Source organism: Gossypium hirsutum, chromosome A05 (assembly GCF_007990345.1).
Source record: "Gossypium hirsutum isolate 1008001.06 chromosome A05, Gossypium_hirsutum_v2.1, whole genome shotgun sequence".
Lineage (NCBI taxonomy): Eukaryota > Viridiplantae > Streptophyta > Magnoliopsida > Malvales > Malvaceae > Gossypium > Gossypium hirsutum.
In genome coordinates this window covers 50314360-50320707 of record NC_053428.1, presented here as the reverse complement: position 1 = coordinate 50320707, position 6348 = coordinate 50314360, and positions in this window count along the sequence as shown.

Here is a 6348-nt window from a genome sequence, read left to right as displayed (position 1 = left end):
CCGAAAGGGCCGAGTTCTGGCTTGATAACACCATTCGGGTGTTCGATGAATTGTCATGCACACCCGACGAATGTCTAAAATGTGCTGTATCTTTGTTGCGAGACTCAGCCTACTATTGGTGGAGGACCTTGATTTCCATAGTCCCAAACGAGCGAGTAACTTGGGACTTCTTTCAAACGGAATTCCGAAAGAAATTTATTAGCCAACGGTTCATTGATCAGAAGCGTAAGGAGTTCTTGGAACTCAAGCAAGGCCGTATGACTGTATCTGAATACGAACATGGATTCGTAAGACTTAGTAGGTATGCCCGGGAGTGTGTAGCTGATGAGGTTGCTATGTGCAAAAGATTCGAGGAAGGATTGAATGAAGATTTAAAGCTACTAATGGGTATTTTGGAAATAAAAGAATTCGTAACACTAGTCGAACGAGCCTGCAAGGCGGAAGAACTTGGAAAGGAGAAGAGGAAGGCTGAATTTGAAGCTAGAGATTATCGTAAAAGATCGACGGGTAAAGCTCCGTTCTCAGCTGTAAAGAAGTTCAGGGAGGACATTAATAAGTCGAGGGCGACTGCGGGAATTTCCATCAGGGCAAGACCATCGATGGGCTCCCGAGCTACTTCGGTAGCTAGTGTGGGCAACAATCGTCACGAGAAACCTGAATGTCCCCAATGTGGAAGACGACACCTAGGTGAATGTTGGGGCAAGTCTACTAGCAGGGCCTGTTACGGATGCGGTTCGAAGGACCACTTCATTAGAGATTGCACGGAGCTGGATGAGAAGAATAAGATTCAAGGTGCAAGACCTAGTGGAGTGACATCTAGAGGTAGACCACCGAGAATTTTAGGAGGCAAGGGTGGTAGTCAGAGGGGGGCCTCTGATACGGCCGATCGAGCCGAGAACCGTACTCCTGCTAGAGCATATGCCATTCGCGCACGAGAGGAGGCATCCTCCCCCGACGTCATCACTGGTACCTTCACTCTCTTTGATACTAATGTGATTGCATTGATTAACCCTGGTTCTACTCATTCATATGTATGCGAAACCTTAGCAACCAGTAAGACTCTACCTGTTGAGTCTACTGAGCTCGTAATTCGAGTATCAAACCCTTTGGGTCAATGCGTACTTGTTGATAAAGTGTGTAAGAGATGCCCTCTAATAATCCGAGAATCCTGTTTTCCGGCCGATTTGATGCTTTTGCCGTTCGACGAGTTTGATGTTATTCTTGGTTTGGATTGGTTAACCGCGCATGATGCGGTTGTGAATTGCAAAAGCAAGACTATCGATTTGAGGTGCGCAAATAACGAAATAATCCGAGTTGAGTCTGCGGACTTAAGGGGGTTGCCAGCTGTAATATCAGCAATGTTGGCCCAGAAATATGTAAGGAAAGGGTGCGAAGCATACCTCGCGTATGTACTTGATGACAAGGAGTTAGAAAAGAAACCCGAATCGGTGCCGGTGGTTTGTGAATACCCGGATGTTTTTCCTGAAGAGTTACCGGGTTTGCCACCTGTTCGGGAGGTAGAGTTTGGTATTGAGCTTGTACCTGGAACTACGCCAATTTCGATCGCTCCGTATCGTATGGCACTAACCGAGTTAAAAGAGTTGAAAGCTCAGTTGCAAGAATTGACGGATAGAGGTTTCGCTCAACCGAGTTTCTCACCTTGGGGTGCACCAGTATTGTTCGTGAAAAAGAAGGACGAAACCATGAGGTTGTGCATTGACTATCGACAACTGAATAAAGTGACGATAAAGAATAAGTATCCGTTACCGCGTATTGATGATCTGTTCGATCAATTAAAGGGAGCATCGGTGTTTTCAAAGATAGATTTGAGATCGGGTTATTATCAGTTGCGGATTCGAGATTCGGACGTACCCAAAACTGCTTTCAGAACGAGGTACGGTCACTACGAGTTCTTAGTGATGCCGTTTGGGCTCACTAATGCCCCTGCGGTGTTTATGGATTTGATGAATCGGATCTTCAGGCCGTATTTGGATCGGTTCGTAGTTGTGTTTATTGATGACATCTTGGTCTATTCAAGAGATGAGACCGAACATGCTGAGCATCTGAGGCTAGTGTTGCAAATTTTGCGGGATAAGCAGTTATATGCTAAGTTCAGTAAGTGTGAGTTCTGGTTAAGAGAGGTTAGCTTCTTGGGTCATGTGGTATCCGCATCGGGTATTCGAGTTGACCCGAGCAAAATTTCAGCCATACTTAACTGGAAGCCTCCGAGAAATGTTACCGAAGTCCGGAGCTTTCTAGGGCTCGCCGGTTATTACCGACGATTTGTCAAAGGTTTCTCGATGATAGCCACACCAATGACGAAGCTACTTCAAAAGGATGTTAAGTTCGAATGGACGGAGAAATGTCAGAAAAGCTTCGATCAACTGAAAACTCATTTGACTGAAGCCCCAATTTTGGTGCAACCCGAATCGGGTAAAGAGTTTGTCATTTATAGTGACGCATCCCTACTTGGGTTGGGTTGCGTATTGATGCAAGAAGGTCGAGTTGTGGCCTATGCGTCGAGACAATTGAAGCCACACGAGAGAAATTATCCGACCCATGATCTCGAACTAGCCGCCATTGTGTTTGCATTGAAAATATGGCGACATTATTTGTTTGGTGAGAAGTGCCATGTGTTTTCGGATCACAAAAGTCTCAAATATTTGATGACTCAACAAGAGTTGAATCTGCGACAAAGACGTTGGCTTGAGTTGTTGAAAGATTACGAGCTTGTCATTGATTACCACCCGGGAAAGGCTAATGTGGTTGCGGACGCCTTAAGCCGGAAATCACTGTTTGCTTTGCGAGCGATGAGTGTACACTTGTCTGTTCTACCTGACAATGTGTTAGTAGCTGAATTAAAAGCCAAACCATTATTGACTCATCAAATTCGTGAAGCTCAGAAAGTCGATGATGAATTGGTTGCAAAATGAGCTGAGTGTGTTCCGAACAAGGAATCGGAGTTTCAGATTGATGATGATGGTTGTTTGAGGTTTAGAAGTCGTTTGTGTGTTCCAAGGAATTCGGAACTCATTTCGATGATTCTGAACGAAGCCCATTGTAGCCGAATGTCAATTCACCCGGGGAGCACGAAAATGTACAACGACTTGAAACGTCGGTTTTGGTGGCATGGTATGAAACGAGACATCTCTGACTTTGTTTCGAGATGTTTAATATGTCAACAAGTGAAAGCGGAACATCAAGTGCTTTCAGGGTTACTTCAGCCGATCATGATACCCGAGTGGAAATGGGACCGAGTCACAATGGACTTTGTGTCCGGACTGCCATTGTCCGCAAGTAAGAAGGATGCGATTTGGGTTGTTGTTGATAGGCTGACTAAGTTGGCTCACTTTATCCCCGTGCGTACGGATCTTTCATTGGATAAACTAGCCGAATTGTATGTCTCTCAGATTGTGAGATTACATGGAGTACCTATTTCTATCGTGTCGGATAGAGATCCGAGGTTCACCTCACGATTTTGGAAGAAATTGCAAGAAGCTTTGGGTACCAAGCTGCATTTTAGCACTGCTTTTCACCCCCAAACCGATGGTCAATCCGAGCGGATAATTCAGATACTTGAGGATATGTTGAGATGTTGCATCCTCGAGTTTAGTAGTTCATGGGAACGGTATTTACCTTTGATTGAATTCGCTTACAACAATAGTTTTCAATCAAGTATTAAGATGGCACCTTATGAGGCTTTGTACGGTCGTAAATGCCGTACGCCATTGTTTGGACCGAGCTTGGTGAAAGTAAAATTTTCGGAGTTGATTTGATTAAAGATGCCGAACAAAAAGTAAAGGTAATCCGCGAAAGTCTGAAGGTAGCCACAGATCGTCAAAAATCGTATGCGGATTTAAAACGAAAGGACATTGAATATCAGGTGGGAGATAAAGTGTTTCTTAAAGTGTCACCTTAGAAGAAGGTACTCAGATTTGGCCGTAAAGGCAAGTTGAGCCCGAGATTCATTGGGCCGTACGAAATTTCCGAACGAGTGGGGCCGGTTGCATATAGATTGATTTTGCCCCCTGAACTTGAAAGGATGCACGATGTCTTCCATGTTTCAATGCTTCGACGTTATAGATCCGATCCGTCACATGTGATTAATCCCTCAGAAGTTGAAATTCAATCTGACTTGAGCTATGAAGAAGGACCGATTCGTATCCTAGCTCGTGAAGTGAAAGAGTTGCGAAATAAAAGGGTTCCGTTGGTTAAGGTGTTGTGGCTCAAACACGGGATCGAGGAAGCAACCTGGGAACCCGAGAGCTCGATGAAAGAACGATATCCAAACCTATTTACCGGTAAGATTTTCGAGGACGAAAATTTCTTAAGTGAGGGAGAGTTGTGACAGCCCAAAATTGACCCTAGTCGGGAAGTGGTTTCGGGACCGCTAAACCGAGTCACTGAAAGGTTTGAATGTGATGTTTATTGTCTAGAATATGTAATCATGAATGTGTGAAAATTTCAAGCTTCGATTTAGTCGATTGCATGTGAATTTAGTCAATAGGACTTATATGAGAAAATTTTAAAATGTGATAGGTCAATGCATGAGGACCTATTAGTGCAAGTGGAAGAAAAAGGGGACTTGCATGTCAAATTCCCCCTCCCTAAATAGTAGTGGCCGGCCATGACAAAGTGGATAGGCAAATGGTGATGGGTAAAACATATTATAAAAAGTTTATGACAACATGTTGTGTTAAGAACAATAAAATATGAGGGGAGTGGGAGGAGAAACCAAAGTTGTTTCATCCTTGCTCCCCCATTTTGTCGAAACTAGAAGAAAAAAAAAAAGGCTTCATCCTCTTTGCTCTTCTGACCGAAAAATCAAAGGAAGAAGAAAGAGTTCTCTTGCTTATGTTCGGTTTGGATGAGGATTAAGAAGAGGTAAGTACCTTGAAACCCTTGGAAAATTTTGTATAAAGAAGATGGTTAGTTCAAGTTCTAATCATTCCATGGCTTAAGTTTTGATTGTTAGGAGGTTTGATGTTTGGCCAAGTAGGTTGATTTGAGCTTTCGGTTGTGGTTGTCAAGGGAGGAAATGAGGTTTTGTTTGTCTTCAACAATTGGTTGGTAATAAGTGTTAAATGTGAGAAAATTTCGTTTGGGTAATTGAAATAATAATTAGAGGCTTGATTATCAAAAGGTTTCGGTTGATATCATTTTTATAAGCATAATTAGTTCAATTTGATAATAAGGTATGAGGTGATAAGTAAAATTTTCATGGTGGTTTAGGTTTAATGACATTCGGCTATGGATTAAAAGTGTTAGCTAATTCGGCATAAGAGTATAAATGTTAATCACTTTATATTTGAAGCCTTGAAGAATAGGTTGTGGAATATTAAAGTGTTGAAGGTTAAATCTTTAAGCTTGGTTAATTTGGACATTCGGCTATTCTTATGACATTAGATACAAGGTATGAAAGTTATATATATATAAGTTTAATTTATTCATGGTAACTTGGCATGTGGATTGGATATATGTTAGTTAATACATGCATTTGGAATGATGTGTTAATAATTAGGTATACGGTTTGGTTCATTATTGAGTATAAGGGTTAAGTGTTTAAATTGCCTTTGATGTATACATGTTTATATTGAAATATTAAGGCTATGATAGCCAATTGAGGGTTTCGGCCAAAATATTCAAATAGATTGGTGTGAATGTTTGAGTGATGAATTTGACTCTTGTGTCGAGTTGGAATGATATGTGTATTTTTATAAATAACTAGCAAGGTAATTAAACTAGTTGATTTATTTATTTAAGCTCAAGAACCTAAAGGAGAGGCGTCCAACAAGGGAAATCGAAGGTCATCGAGTAGCCGACTCGGAATTATTTTACCCAACATAAAGTAAGTCATTAAGCATGTAGTTGGTATTATTTCAAATGGTCATAATGTTTATGTATTGATGCTGAATGAATGAATAAATATACATATATATATCATGTACTATTGATGATAAATGTTGAATAAAGAAAAGTAAGATGTACTGAGTTGTGATCTCGGTACAAAACGTCGGTATAACATTATGACCATGAATTGGCGCTAATACGCGGATAAATTGTACAGCACTAAGTGTGCGATTGACTATGTGCACTAAGTGTGCGAAATGAATATATGCACTAAGTGTGCGAATTGACCATGCGGCACTAAGTGTGCGAGTTTGACTATGTAGCATTAAGTGTGCGATTTGATTACGTAGCACTAAGTGTGCGAGTTGATTATATAGCACTGAGTGTGCGGACTCAATATACATTCGTGAATCATTATGGACACTATGTGTGCGACACTATGAGTCGATCGCGGACAGCGGATCGGGTAAGTGTCTGAGTACATGGCTAATAGGTGCT